The sequence below is a fragment of the Acipenser ruthenus genome, chromosome 20 (assembly GCF_902713425.1).
Source record: "Acipenser ruthenus chromosome 20, fAciRut3.2 maternal haplotype, whole genome shotgun sequence".
Lineage (NCBI taxonomy): Eukaryota > Metazoa > Chordata > Actinopteri > Acipenseriformes > Acipenseridae > Acipenser > Acipenser ruthenus.
The window spans coordinates 31554621-31571772 of NC_081208.1; positions in this window are offsets into that span (position 1 = coordinate 31554621).

A 17152-nucleotide genomic window follows, 5' to 3' on the forward strand; every position below is an offset into this window, starting at 1 on the left:
AAGGTTACAATTAGTTTCATCGTCAATTGCACGGCGTTGGAGCTGAAAACATTAATTAACATGTTTTCATTGACTGACTTTCTTTTTTTCACTTAATCAGAACATGTACAACCAAGGTAACTGGCATAGTTCTGATTTATAGTTTAAGGTGTGGGGATAGCACATGTATCCCAGAAACAGAATATTCATGTATTATTGTCAAGGCTAATTTGTCTGCAAACTGAATACAGTCCCGGCAGTTTTATCTATTTAATTCAGAAGCTGTATTCATTATTTGTCAGCTGGGAGGTCAGTCTCTCTCTCTAGAGAACAAGTGTGGGCTGTGTTCCTGTCATAAGAGGTTTAGTGCTTGACCCTCAAATGCATTCAGTGCCCAGAGTGATCCATTCTTTCTATGCGCCCATTGTTTGTACATTACAGAGGAAGGGGCCAGTGCTGGGGTAAAGACCCTAACTATGCTCTTGGAAGGCAGCAGAAGGAGCCTCCAACGCCCCTCAATAGGAACACCTCCTAGCTGCTGCAGTCCCAGGACCACTGGATACATGGTGAACTACATACCTGCACTTCATCATTGCAATGTGCACGGAGTGAGCTCTGACAATGGAATTAAAGAGGCTTTTAGAAGTGTCAGTCAAGCAGGGAATAGGATCTGGACTGTTTAGTACACACACATCTTTCTTAGCAGTGCAGGTGTTTACTCAATAAATAAAACAAATATTTCTATATTTTGTACTCCACTAAAACGAGATATAAAAAAAGAATAGAAATTAACCCTGACAGTATTCATGCATCTAATAACATATTATAAAGTCACTTTGTATTGTATTATTTCATTTGGTTATTCTAACTCAAGCCTCGACGTTCATACAGTAATCTTAACTTAATCCTTATCAACACAATACTAAAATATTAACAAAAGAATCAACACACATTGCAAATATTCCATTCCACTGTAATGTACGTTCAGTTAATTGACAGACAGATAAGATTCACATCTGCAATGTTTTGGTCTACTGTACTGAGAGACATTAGTTACAGAACAGTTTATAGAACACCACTCACCAGTCAGGCGGAACAAAAATTATATGTTGAAACCTATCACACCCTCACCAATGAAATGTTCATTGTTAAATCCAAATCAAAATCGCTCCACTTTCATCGCACTGACTTCTAATTTCAAACAGCGCTTTTACACGGCTACAACTCCCTAATACTTACCATGTACGATACACTTGAACTGCAAAGCTTATTGTTGATTTGTTAATATTTTGATCGTACCCTCTCTCTCTCTCTCTCTCTCTCTCTCTCTGGTTCCCATTAGGGCGTTCTGTAGAACGTTTCTTTTGCCTAGGTTCTATATAGAATCATTCTTCTTAGGTTCCAAACAGAGGTTCAAATTGAAATCAACTGGGGATTTGATGCTTTTTATTTAGAACCCTAAACTAGGGTTCTAGTGGATGTGCATGGGACCATATGGTTCTATATGGAAATTCCAGGACAAAAAAAAACTAAAGAAGAGACAAACAAAAGGTTTCATTAAAGCGCTGGCAATTAAAACAGTTTAATCAGTGTGTACAGGAAATCTGTCTCTGACTGGAATACAGAGAGGAGGCGGGTGTCTATTTATCATATTGGCTCTAATGTGCGTATTCTGTGTTCATAATCTTGTGCTCTGTCATCAATCACTGTCAATTGGACAGCCCTCCATACACAAGGAGTCATCCATTCATACCTCCTTGAGTTCAGGATGGTGTGACTTCAGTAAAATAGAAATGAACAAACACTGTCATTGCTGATTAATGACACATATGGAATAAATGTTCAGATTTTTCTTTCTTTTCTTTAGTTGAACAGTAGGGCATTACTAACACTTGGAAAAGCTTTTCTGGTGAGTGTCATGGGCGTTTATAGCCCAGTAAGACACACAAAATAATCATTGATTGACCGCAGAAGATACAATTTGCACTTATTTTTATTAGAATATTCGAAGCAGTGATTAACAAAAAACAGAAAGAGTACAAACACATCATTGAGACATGTTTATGCTATGTTATTCTTGTGCCAATGAGTTTGTACTTGGAAAGTCTTTATCAAGATGACTTGGAAAGGCTGCTTCTAACAGACTCAAGGCAACACAAAGAGTTTGATCCAAATCAAAAGGTATAGGGCACTTTAACAATGTAGCATTGTCCAGAACTGGCTAGTGATTCGCCATGCATTCCAAGCGCTAGAAACTGTTTCAGCCACAATGTAAAAATGAAGTTTGACTCAAAGCAGATTCAGCCACTGAAGGTACAGCAAGCACATGCAGCATGTCCTGACCTTTACTCTAGCTACTGCTACTCTGTGCCTCACAGGTTGAACTACATTAAAAAGTAAATGGAGCTGCTTTATGAAAAGGTCAGGACACATGTTTCACTAAAATCTAATATCAGTCTATTGCCCCGGCAACCTTTATTTTTATTCTGGAGCAGTAGGCAGATGCTTAATAATAATAATAATAATAATAATAATAATAATAAGAAGAAGAAGAAGAAGAAGAAGAAGAAGAAGATGAAGAAGAAAGATGAAAATTCAGGATTAATTTTCTGGAATATGAACATTATGTGCCTCAGAGTGCTGCATATTAAATCTCTGGTGGCTCTTTGCAGTGCAGAGGTGCAGTGCAGTGCATTGCAATGCAATGCAGTGCAGTGCCATGAATAGCACACTGCTTTAAATTCTGTATTAAGGTATAACACCAAGATGTGGACTATTCAAGAAGAAAGGCATATTTCTAATCAAGTTCTCTGTAACAGGATCAAATGAAACCCCCTTTCAGATTATCCATTTGGGTTTTCACTGCAGTTCACCGTTTATGCTATGTTGGACTCGTGCCATCTAGTAATACAGTGTTAAAGTTATATATGCCCCATGTATATGCCCCATGGTGGCATTAAAATACCGGAGACTGAGTGCCAGTAAATCAGCTCAATTAAAATAGTTTTAAATATGTGTCTTGCTAAAGTTGTGCAACTTCAAAGCATGTGTTCTATAAAACATTGCAGTCGTGTTCATTTCCAGCAGGATCAGTGGCAGCCTGGCAGGTTTCTAGAATTGTTTTTTGTTTGGCTTATTAGGAAGCCAAAACTGCAGATCATGTGAGTCGAAAACACAAGGCGAGAGTCCGGACAAGCTCTCTCTGGTAACACCTTCCATGAAGTATCTCTAATTACTGTGTATTGTAATGATGTGTAAGTACATGTGTATTTACTAAGTAACTACTATGTCAATACACAGTAATTAGAGACACTTCATGGAAAGGCAATGAATCTAGAAGAATTAATATTGGAAATGGTTGACTCTGAGGTTAAATGTGATATTATTCTCTAAGCAATGTTTTGGGGAAAACAAAATGTCTGAAATTAATAATGTAGATATTCTATTTTTCTTTGAAGAGAAAGGACAATCACTGCCAAAAAATAAAATAAAACCATTTATTTCAGCTGACCAGTGGGACTCTGACAATTCCAAATTAAAAACATATTTTCATGTGTTACAAAAAAAGGTCCCTGTTGGATTCAGTTCCCCTTTAAAGAAACCTATGAGCATAAATGAATAAATAAATATATGTGAAAGGCTGCAATGCACAGAAGCAAATACACATTTAATGTGCTCTTTCTGTTTATTTTGCACAAAGATGCGTTCCATTATAGTTCTGTTTCTGAAGATTCTTTATTGATCCACTGTAACGATTCCCAACATACTTTTTTTTTTTCGGCATTGCGAATGATCATTTAAATTTTCTGTTTTCAGTGTAATAAAAAATGACATGAAAGCATGCCTCAGGCAGAGATATCTAATGAGAAAATGAAATTAGTTTTTCAGTTGGCTGATCAGAAACATTGTATACATAATAATCAAACATTTATTTCAGAGTTTTTTTTTTTTTTTTGTCAGGGCTTTATAAATAACACAAAGGAAAGGCATGCTTGCAGCAGCTCCACTCTTGGATTTTACCCATATGGTAATGGTTAACCTTGGGCTCTGGAAGGGACTGTTTGGAAGAGGTCCAGTTCTGTCTCTAAAATGTCCATTTAAAGGTTGGCTCGCTCTATGCCGGGCTGTTCTCCTTAGTTGCCAAATGTCATAAGACTGAAAGATTGTGGAGTCCCCCCGTGTATTACTGCATATTACACAGAATCATTTACCTTAAAGAGACTCTTAAGATTTAATATTTTCTTCTAATAAAATCAAATAAACCCATTAAAACAGCTGTTATTCTCACCGTTGTACAACAAGTCACAATAATTGGACTCTGAGGAATGATATATTTTATAGGTAATGGAAACGCTCATCTAGGTTGTACGTACTAATTGTATTTTGAATACCTGCAGTATATTACCAGGCATAGAGAGTTTTACAGTTCAGCTCCTGGAACGCATTGTCACATTTGGAGACATTTTCAAGGATAAACGTGATGGTTCTGATGTCATCCTTCAGTCAAGCTTTTTTTGGTAACACTTTATATTAAGCGTCTCTAATTAATGTGTATTTACATAGTAGTTATACAGGATTATTATTATTATTATTATTATTATTATTATTATTATTATTATTATTATTATTATTATTATTAGTTTATTTAGCAGAGTACAGTGTGTGAACTATGCATTAGCTGCAGAGTCACAACAATGTCTCACCCGAAAGACGGAGCACAAGGAGGTTAAGTGACTTGCTCAGAGTCACACAGTGAGTCAGTGTGTGAGCCAGGATTTGAACCGGGGACCTCCTGGTTACATAACCCCTTTCCTTTAACCACTAGACCGCACAGCCTCCTATAGTAAATGCATGTGTACGTTATTATGCACAGTTACAATGCACTTAACGTGTAAATATATGTAAGTACACAATTGTATCAGAAAAAGGTTAGGGTTAGTTTTAGGGTGGTTAGAGTTATGTTTAAAGCTAGGTTTAGAGTAAGGGTTAGGGATAGGGTTAGGCTTAGGGTTATATCAGGCAAAAAATGTACACATTAAGTGCATTGTAACTATGCATAATAACATTGCAATTATGTGTAAGTACACATGTATTTACTAGACAACTACCATGTAAATACACAGTCATTGGAGACAGTGTTACCTTTTTAGCGTTACCTGTTTAGAATATTATATCTCCCCTTTGTGTTTTAAGTGTTTCCACGGGCAGCAGTGTGGAGTAGTGGTTAGGGCTCTGGACTCTTGACCGGAGGGTCGTGGGTTCAATCCCCAGTGGGGGACACTGCTGTTGTACCCTTGAGCAAGGTACTTTACCTAGATTGCTCCAGTAAAAACTCAACTGTATAAATGGGTAATTGTATGTAAAAATAATGTGATATCTGTATAATGTGAAATAATGTATAATGTGATACCTTGTAACAATTGTAAGTCGCCCTGGATAAGGGCGTCTGCTAAGAAATAAATAATAAGTAAAGCTCTCATAATTCATGGTTCTCTTACCCATCCAATAAACAAAACAGTTTAATGGCATAATATAAAGGGTTAGCTGTCCGTTAACATATATATATATATATATATTGGCCTTTCTGTCGCTAAATTTCTGTCTCTAACATCCGTGCATAAAGAATACACAATAAAGCATAATACACACGCACACACACACACATATATATATAATTCCTGCCACTTCAGGGCACATGTAGTACCGGGTGAGTCAAAAAAGTGACGCACATCTGAAAAAACACAGTGAAACTTGTTCAAAACTCCATTACAGCACACACTTCTATTTATCATGCACAGACTGGCACACAGTTCAATAGTCCAATACAGGATTAGAGGAAGGCTGTTGTGAGCTTCTCCTTTGGGGGACATAAGGAGCAGACGCTTGTCAGTTCAGAACATTTTTGTTGTCAGGACATTAAATGCTGAGGGTCATATTGTCAGGATATGAAACATGATGGAGCTCATAGTTTATAGAGTGCAAGCTTGAGCTAGTGCCATCATAAAAAAAATAATAATAATAATAAAACATAAACTCCACAAATGACTGGTTCACCAAGGTCGCAGTCTCTCTCTGTATGATCTTCTAATGATAGGTTATTGGCTTATAGAGGAAATAACTTTGCAATGACATTTCGAGAAATTGAAATATATATTTATTTTGCTAAATTGCCTTTTGAACAGCTACCAAACCACTCAGCTGGTGCTGGAGTCAGGGTTCACTGATTTATTCATATTGGAAGGAGAATGCTAATGAGCACTTTGACCAGGGTACATATGTTTGGTAATAATGGCAATGCATTTAATGTACCCATCATCTTTATTCCAAAAAAGAACAGTAGACTCATTTATTTTTACACATTAAGCATACAGGCTATGAAGTAATCCAGCTCATTGTTTTACACTGGTACACATTAAGAGATGGTTCCTGCGTGTGTTCTATATAGAACTTTCTTAGATTTCTCTGGAACCCTTATTGTGTTTGTTTTTTTATAAAGAGCAATTTTTAGGGGTCCCTGAGTGGCTCACCTGGTAAGATCACGGCCGAGTGGTGTGCAGGGTGAGTCATGCAGTCAGGGGAGCGCAGGTTCGCGTCCTGGCTTTGCAAAGTCGTCGGTCTTCACTGGGGATTCCGGAGAGTGCTTTGCATTGGCTCTGGCACTCCCGTGGGTTAGGAAGGCAAAACCGCCAGGGAGTGTTTCTCCTCATCGCGCTACAGCGGACCCTACCGGCCAGGCGCCCGGTGAGCTCGGGAGGACACCTGAAGGGCTGTCCTTTGTCCTCCACAGGCCAGTAGCTCGCTGACATCCGCTCTCGAGTTCCTGGGTGTAGAAGAGGAAGCTGGCTTGGTTGTGGATCAGAGGATGCTCGCTGAACCTTCAGATCTACTGAGCAGAGTGGGGAATTGCTGCAGTGACTGGCCATTCTAAACTGGGGAGAAAATCGGGAATAAAATAATTGGGCACTCTAAATTAAATAAAAAATAAAAAACATTATTATACACTGGACCACATCCTGTACGGATCAGTATATTTTGTTTGATATAAAACCAAAGAGCCCCAAAAATAAAAAATAAATTATTATTTATTTCTTAGCAGACGCCCTTATCCAGGGTGACTTACAATTGTTACACGATATCACATTATTTATTTTTTTACATACAATTACCCATTTATACAGTTGGGTTTGCTCAAGGGTACAGCAGCAGTGTCCCACGACCTTCCGGTTAAGAGTCCAGAGCCCTAACCACTACTCCACACTGCTGCCCTATTAACTATTAGACACTTCATATGTGGCACCTCTCAACTCATAGTAATGTGTATATTGGTAATAGCGTCTAAAGGAACCCTCTTTTCTAAGAGTGCATGACGGCACAATAATAATGCTGGCTTTCACAAGGGCCAATACAGACACTCCCTCAGAATACCCTGGGAAACCAAGGGCTATGTTTACATAAACAGTCAAGCAAACACAACAATTATCACCAAGCCGTTGGGTGATAAAGCCTATAAATCACACCAGTGCTTGTTTTAAACACTATACTGTAACCGTAATGTAACTTAGAGAAGCAGGCTTTTCAAAGCAAAGCTCCATCTATTAGATTAGCATTCTCTTCATGTAGATACAAGCAAACAGACAAGCAAGTAAGTGTTCATATTGGAGCCGAGTGTCAAAATGACAGAAGGGTGCATTTAACTTGTTTTACTTCATTTTCTTCATTAGCAACCTTTTCACATCCCTGATGCACTTAGAGTTTGGGGTCAAAGGACTGTTCTGTTCACAGCTGCTGATGTGCGATAAGGATGGGCAGACTTTCACGCTATTGTTGGAAAACTGGATTAAATAAGAGTAGGTTTAACATAACTTAAATCTCCAACAGGTGATGTTGAAAACAACCAGATTATCATAATGAAGTTGCCGGTACATTGAAGAAAGAGTTATTTTAGTAATACCCTGGCACTTTACAATCTGGAATCAGTGTTCATTCATTGCTTTCTGTTCATGTAGAACACAATGCCATGTGACATGATTATGTTACTATAACAAACACTATGATTAGAAAGGCATAAGGCTTTCCGTTCTATTTTGACTTTTGAAATGATGACAATAGGCGTGGAGTAGTGTGTCACATGACACAGGAGACGCTGAGATTACTTGTAGTTTGCAAAGGCTGCTGGGAAATAAAACGGTCTTTGAAACAGCCTATCATTGTCTCACCCATGAGTCAAGTGACTCTTCCACGATTTCAAGGGGCAAGGAATCAGGAATCAGAGCTACAAGACACAAGCTAGCCACACTTAATCATAAAATAAACTAATCAGGAATCAGAGCTACAAGACACAAGCTAGTCACACTTAATCATAAAGGGGCAGCAGTGTGGAGTAGTGGTTAGGGCTCTGGACTCTTGACCGGAGGGTTGTGGGTTCAATCCCAGATGGGAGACACTGCTGCTGTACCCTTGAGCAAGGTACTGTACCTAGATTGCTCCAGTAAAAACCCAACTGTATAAATTGGTAATTGTATGTAAAAATAATGTGATATATTGTAACAATTGTAAGTCTCCCTGGATAAGGGTGTCTGCTAAGAAATAAATAATAATAATAATAATAACATAAACTAATCAGGAATCAGAGCTACAAGACACAAGCTAGCCACACTTAGTCATAAAATAAATGAAAATAAAAAAGTGGAACAAGTGGTTAAATTGGTTGTTTTTCACTTTTAAAAAACAGGAGGCAGTTAGCATTTCTTGGCGATCTGAGTCAAGTTTATAGTACTGTGAGGCTTGTGTATATATTCCAGTATATCTAAAATGGATTTCTATATTTTCAAGCTGACTCCTGCTGGTTGCTTTTACTTTGCCTGTGTATTTGTTTAGCTTGTTTATGTACAGAACTGGGGCACTCTCTCCCTATTCTGGTTTGAGATGGCAGAGTTGTGCATGTGTTGCTGGTTCTGAGAGAGACTTCCTGGAGTTGTATTGTTAAATAAAGAGTGCAATCTACTTTTAATACATGGCTGTGGTCTGCCTCTATTCTCTTGTTACACTGAAGAAGAATTCTGAAGTAGCTCAGGTGCAGGCCTGGATTAGGGGTACTACAGAAATATAGAAATAACCCCCCCCCCCCCCAAAAAATAAATAAATGCAAAACGAAATCCCGAGAAGTGTGATTCTTTCCAACCCAACAATTTAAGACAAGTCTAACAGATAGCACAGCATTGCACTGTTCTATTTTTTATGTGTATTTATTTTTAAAGTTCTTAAAAGCCTGCACTGGGGGAAGAGCAATATGAGAAGCTCGTGCCGCTACGCTCGTGCTCCACAGAGCCCCCTGTGATTGTAAGGAAATGCTCAGTGTTCATTCACACTCTACACTCTCACAGGCCTGTCTGCATTCACACTGTGAGTTACTACTCAAACATACTCAAGCTAAACTTGTTTTCTTTCAAAGTGGCTGGCAACCAAAACGTCACACCCAGTTTGGCCTCAGTAATATGAATCACACTGTTACAATTACCAGCACAGCACCAACATTTCAAGGGCTTCATGACATGCAATGTTTTATTTAGTATTCAATGCTTGCAGACTGGACACATTATTTTACTACTCTAATAAGTCATGTTCAGTATTTTTTGTTTTTGTTTCATATCTTTAGTTCAGGCATTATAACAGGTCTGTACTACGGGGTAATAGTAGCACAGTGGTAATAGTCATGGTACCACAACACAACTGTCATATTTTAACACTTGTGTCACACTGGCAGTCAAATGTTGTGCAATGGTACCATACAAAGTGCAGTGCGATCCCATATCAATGTGAATTGTCATGGACCCATATTCAGGGAGCCCTTAATGAACTGAATGACATGCATAAGATAAAGGTTTGCAGAAAGACATGGACGGAACATTGCTACAGTACTGACATTCCGACGGCTGGCTCGTTCTAATTCAAAACAGTTACACTAATGAATGATTACACATTAAAACGAAATCTTTACCGCTCAAACTACTGTTAACTGTGTCTTGTGTTTTATGGCTGGAGTAATGCAGTATTACACAGAGCAGTATATTTAGTTGACACTTCCATTATAAACGAATGCCTGGGTCTAGTTATACTAGGTTATGATAAGATGGAGGGTTCATATGCCTCTGGTGACCTTTGAGGATTTCTAAAAAGAAGACCTTAATGTGATCTAATCTTAATACTGAACATAACATTTCATTTATTACTGAATTATCCCGGATGTATGGTCCTTTTTATTGCACAAATAGCACTGTTACAGTTAGTATAATAACTAGGTTTCAAATCCCGCTCCGATGGATGCTATTTAAGAGTAAATGCACTTTTGTGCTTCACTGTGCAGATCAGGTTTACCCAGCTTTCTAACACAAGGAGTGCTGAGAGTTTCTTTATGACATTAGCAAATAACAAAAAAAAAAAAAAATTACAAATAAAGATCCGACTGACATTTACAGGCAAGGGAATCTCAGCCTGATTATGTAAATTGAGAAAAACGATGAAACATGTCTATAAAGTTCATGCTGTGTCAGGGCAGCCTGCTCTTTTGTCTCATAGTTACTTTATTACTGCATTTATTTTCTTTATAAGCCTCACAAGGGTCCCTTGGGTTTCACCTGTGCAAGAACTGTGCAATTAGTGAGAGGAGGCTGGGCATGTTTAAATAACAAATCTACTTACACTGTCAACTATTTCGTTTCATTAGACAAGTCTCTTTGCAGTTACAATTAAGGCTGACTTGTTTCATTATGAAATCCTACAAGCACTTCACCAAAGAATACCGATGGAGTCTGGTGCTGTGTTGCATAGCAATGCCTCACAGTTACCCAGATCAGACTGGTAATGCATTCCTCGGTTATATTAATGTTTTCATATTAATTTAGTTTGTAAAAACCATGTTCACACAGACACATTTAATTAACCTTTTTATAAGTCTGTCAGAAATTTGACATTGGAGATTTGAGATCTAGCGCTGGGTTTCATTTACCTTTCGTTGAAAAAAGTAATTTATTTACAAGTCAGTTATTAAGGTTCCAAAGTTTTTTTTTTCTTCTTCTTCTTTTTCTTCTTCTTCTTCTTCTTCTGAAGGAAGGAAGAATCAAGAAGGGTTTCTGTGTTTTAAAATGTTACTCTTTGTGCATTGGCTGTATGCATAGACTGTATGAAAAGCTGCACTGATTAGATATCTGAATGATCTGCAGACACTTCCATTGTAAAAGAGCAGCATTTATGCCATGTTTATGCGGTAGCATAAACATAAATGTTGTCACTTTGTGGTATCATTAAGAATAGTATGGCATTCAACCCCATATTCCAATGTCTTTCTACAGGCTCATGTGTGCACTGGTACCTCTGCAAAGCAGTTTGGGGTTCTAGTAATATTGGAATGGTGTTTGGTTTCATTGTCCTGTTGAAAAGCCCTAAGGAAGCAGCTGTGTTTCTCAGACGTTTTGACTGATGATGCTGTCGGGTGAATGGGACGTGTGGAGGGAGCAGGCTGACATGCAAAATTAGGCCCCAGTAGGTTCCTGACATGGCAGACAATCCTAAAGCCATAATGGGTTTAATATAATACGTGGTGGCAATGCGGGACTTCAAGCTATTGTTACTACATAGTATAGATATGCTACTTCTATAGTTTGAATGCTTATTTATGTATTTATTTACAATTGTCAAACACATGTTCTGTCCTGATCTGAAGTTCCCCTAATTATTTTTCTGTCCTTTTGTTGTCTGTGAAATAAATACAATAAATAAATAAACAAACAGGACACAGGCCAACCGGACCATTAAGTGCACAATCCATCTATAAAAGAATGTGGTTAAATGTGTGTTTTTTGCATGTTAGCCAAGCTTGTTCAGCTACACCTGCACTCTTAGAAAAGAATGTTTCAAAGGGTGTTCTATTTCGAACCATTAGAAGCAAGGGTTTCAAATGCTTCATAAAGTATTTGGAACCTTTGGAGTTCTAATTGTGGAAACCCTAAAGGTTCTACTTTAGAACCAACACAAAACAAGGGTTCCAAATGTTCTATTGTATGTAGAACCCCAGCAGAACCAATTATCAGTAAAACATCCACTTTATACTGGCGATAGATGGCATATGCAGTATTAAACAGATATGCTTATTCCTGATGGAGTTTAAAACTGCAGAGTGTTACAGCTTAATACATATTTAATAGAAATAGTTTTCAAGAGTATACTTGCATTTAGTTAAAAGACATTAATTAAATAGGCTTGCATTACACATTCTCCTCCTAACTCCTCTGAGTCATTAATAAGCAGAGAGAATATTTATGCCATGTATAAAAAATGTAATTTAGTGGAAACACTTGGAAAGAGAGTCCCACAGATAATACTTAAATTAGACCTTCATTATGTTTTGATTAATTAGGACCTTTGTTACATTAAAAACACCAGCCTGTAATTAAATGCTAGCTTGGTGTTAAGATTTTAAAACACTCTGTTCTACACTGGCTTTCATAAACCAGCGGTTAATTGTCATGCTAAACCTCTGGGCAGTCAGATATTGTTGTATGGGGAACTACTGCTCTACAGTGTGCTGAAGGTATTTATTTCTCAAAGGCTTGTTTTAATGACAGAGAAGTCCAAGAAAAAGAAGAGTGCATTACTCATTGTATTCTCCCATAGCCTCGACACATTAGACAGAGATCTCTTTGTTTATCCCTTCTTTATATATATATACTGTGTGTGTATATATATATATATATATATATATATATATATATATATATATATATATATATATATATATATATATATACACAGTATAATAAATGGGCTTCAGTGAGTTACAGGAAAATAATCCATCTAGGCATACCCACGCAAGTGACAGACACCCTGTCACATACCCATTTAAAGTACACACCAAGTGGAATGAAACCGACCCCATATGTGATGCACATGCTCCCAAACCATGAAGATATGCGAAGCCTACTGCTTGAACAGTACAATTTGAGAGGTCTATAGATTCATTGCTATTCTATTAATTGATCTCGGTGCAAGTGGCTGTAATAACATTAGAGCAACCCACACAGCCTGAGACAGACCGACACCAAGCAAGACTCAGAGAGCAGTCAGCTTCAGAACTTTCTTTTGCCAGATTTAGTTTTTCTAGTTAAATAGCCTCTTTTTAAAATAATTTACCACATTGGCTCAGCTTCTTTCATTAATAGTGAGAGCGTGAGGCTTTCTTTCCTGCAACCCTGCCTAAAACCACATAGGCTTGCCAATGTGACTAGTACTGAAGCATTCAGCAAGTACAGCACAGGAACAGAAGGGTATTGAGGAGACCCACATCATAATTCACTAATTAACTGCACAGGAATGGAGCCATATTAAAGTTTGGTACATTTTAAAGTTGGCATGTTTTTAAACTATAAATATAACATATTGCAGTGTATTACAATTACATATTAATGACATTACCAGTCAGTTTCATGTTATAAAGTAATTATAAAGTTTATTATAAATTTCCCTTAGTCCCATTTGAAATAATCCCAGACCTCCTACTGAACACACAAAAACATTTCTAGTATAACTAAAAAAATAGCAAAGGTAAATTGTACATAGTTGGGCTAACTTGTCTCCCTTTTCTCTCTTCTCTCCCCCTACACATCAATGTATTTACTTTGTAACTATTTTTCTCCAGTTCTTAAAATGAGACTCTCTAACATGTACCTTATTGTTCTCAGTGTTCTAGAATGTCATGTGCTTTGTTTACTTGGTTCAGTGTTCTAGAATGCCATATGTGTGCTAGGTTCAATGTTCTAGAATCCACATGTTTGCTTGGTTCTGAGGTTTAATGAAGGTGTAGTAAGTTTTGGCTTTGCTAATGAGGATTTAGGTCCATCGTAAACAGACTGTGAACTAGACGAGACCTGTAAGGCAGCAGTCTAATACAACGCCGACATTACACATTTCAGTTCCAAGGTTTTCTTGCAGAGAAAGTAATAGACATATGTGTTCCAGGTCACGTACCTGAGCACTGGCAGTTCTTATCAATATCTGAGATGAAATGAACTGTGAAATGTTACCTGAATAAGAAACTTTTTACTGCTGGGTTGTTTTCTTTACAGAGCAGCTTTCAAAACCTAATCAGTATGGAGAGCACAGTGTTTAAATGAAACTCTGATCATCCAGGATAATGCCAGCTCCATCTTTTCTTTTGGTAAAGCACAATAACATGCCTGGCTAGGAAGAATGCCACTAAATAACTAAATACTTTTATTTTCTCTTATTATTATTTTTATTATTTATTTCTTAGCAGACACCCTTATAATGCATTTATATTATAAGGTTTAGGACAAGGTGTACCTAATTGCAAGGATAGTATATTCTAGCCATGCCATGCTACATTTTTGAGAGATGTACACATTAAGTACATTGTAAGTATGCATAATAAAATTGTACACATGTATTTCCCAAGTAACTACTATGTAATTACTAGAGTAATTAGAGACACTTAATGTAAAGTCTTACCCTACTTCTAATGTGTGATAAGAGATGAAACTGGAAATGATATAACAGCTTTGCTCTTTATTTCCTGTACTGTGCCTCTTAGGCCTACCTTGAGGCATCTATGATCAGAGATAAGGCAGCCATTTAGTGTTTATTATACAATAGAACCCATAATCCTTCTGGAGACACAGTGACTTCAGCATGAAGAGAGAAATGACTGCACTGGTCACTTTACATACACCATGGTAATTGAACATCAAACAGACTGCTCGCTGGCATACACAAACCCAGAAGAAACCTAACATCATTTGCTATCCGTTTCTGTCAGTGTGCACTATTTAATAGTAATGTGGTGCCTCTTTATACCAGCCTTATAGAGCAGCTTAGCAATCCCTTAATAAAAATCATATTGAAATAATTCCTTTTCCGCCCAATGCTGGTGACTGTGGAAGTCTCTTCAATGGAGCAGCTGCTGCCACGGCCATCAAAGGATGTTTTGTCAGCTGAACAGCACCTAGCAACTTGCTCCAATGTTAAAACAGCGTCTTTGTTAATCAAGTAACGTTTATGAATAACAGATCACCAGTACCATCAGTAATGTGTTGTGGCAAATCTTTTCAGGGGCCATGTGCTCTTGTAACAAAAAAAAGAAAGGAGAAAAAAATGAAACATAGGTAGGCAACAGTGTATTATCTTCTGAGGCTTGACCTTGAACTTTTCAAATGAGAAATGACCCGGTTAAACCAATAGAGTCCGGCTTTGTGCTATATTTAAATCGCCGAGTCATACAAGTTGTCAAGAACAGTGCTATGCAACATCTGCCTTGCTGCACGCTGTAATCAGCATTGTGAAAAAGGGAAGTTTAATGATCTGCCATGCAGCAGTGTTCTAAGTGAGGAGTAAACAAAGGATGAAAGGGGCTCCTCCTTCGACCTGTAACTGATGCCAGGAACAATGTCAAGAACCATCTGCCTCAAACATGTCCAAACTGTCATCAAGTATTCTAATCCAGTCAAACACGAAACAACTGGAACAAGCTATGGAACTCGCCCAGAGTGCATTAAAAAGATTGGTAAATAGGGGGAGGGGGGGGGGGGGGGCGATGACTATCAACTGCATCACTGCAGACTGTTGGCAGAGTGCCTGTGTCTTTGAAATGCAATAGCTATGCCTTTCCCTGACGCTGTCTTCCAAACAGGACTGTCAATAGAGCTGCCCTTTCACATTTCAATTCACTTAGCTCCTTCATTCCCTGTTCAGTAAAGAGGTCATTTCTTCTAATTTAATTATTGATAAAGGGATAAACAAGGATACATACCAGGTGTTCCCTTCATCAGAAAGCTGCTCAAATTAGAATGCTAGCATAACAAGAATGCCGCTAGTTGAGTTAATGCTTTTAAAAAAGGCCAGCTTAATATTTATATGTAATTGATATGCGCTCACCTGTTTGCTGAAGTTTGGTTACATGCTAATACTCAGTGAATGTGTGGTAGGGGGCCTCTGTGTGTCCACTACTGGAATGCCAGTGTTGTACTTGTATTCCATATGCATGCTGTGTATGTTTATTAATAATTAGATTGGCAATTTCCTGCTCCAATACATATTGAACAAGTAAGCCATGCAAAACATAATTAATACATTATGGAATAATACTGATATCTTCTCATTTGATTATGGTCATATATCTATTGACTGTATATTAACATGGACGTGAACTCAATAAATGGGTAATTGCATATCAATGAAATGCTTTTCTATGTCACCTGGAATAAAACATTCCCCTTTAAACTGCGTAGCAGGAGAGCAGTAGCATTTCGTTTTTTAATGAGTGACGTCTGCTTTACCTAATGAAATCATCAAGCCTCCATTAATATGCGATTTACCAAAGCAGCAGCAGTGATGTGATGCAGGGCAACAGAGGACAGTAATTGCATATGTAATGGCTTGAATATTACAGGTCTTTCATTTCATTTAGTTTTAGTAAACACTGGCACGCACCAAACCAGCCAGGCATAAACACTTTATCTGCAAAAGCACTGCGCATCCTAATCAAAACTAGGTAAACTATGCTCTGTAATTATGTTATAATTAGCTCACTTACACTTCAATTAGGATAGTTGTATTCATGGTGATTTTACCTTCTAGGTGCATGTAATTCTTTTGGTAGTGCAAGTGAGGATCCCTTACATTGTGAACTGTGCCCTTGTCTGATATATTGAAGCCCAGTGCTATACATGATACTGGCTGCTTCATACTGTGTGCAGGTCACCCAAGCTGCACATGTTTCAGATGCTGTCAGTTTGTGTTCTAGCTGTCAGGTACACAGCATAGCAGCTGCTAAAATACTGCAGATTTCAACACAGTGGAAGGTTCGTTCACAATACTCAGTATTCCATGAACCAATGGGGGCAATGCTGGTTACACAGTGGCCCTCATTTGCAGCTCTTTCAATTACTCTAAGTCCAGTCAGAAAACTCATGCAATAGATTTAAACACTACTGCGATATACATATTTTACACTGCAGTTTTTGGCCTTGCCTTTCAAGCTACCTCTGTACATAAGTTAGCTTGCAGATGCTAGAGAAGCTGGCTCTAGGGAACCATGGGCAGAGGGGCAGGCGGAGGCTGAGGAGGAAGAAGCGAACTCTGGCACACAGTGGGCTTAGTGGATGGA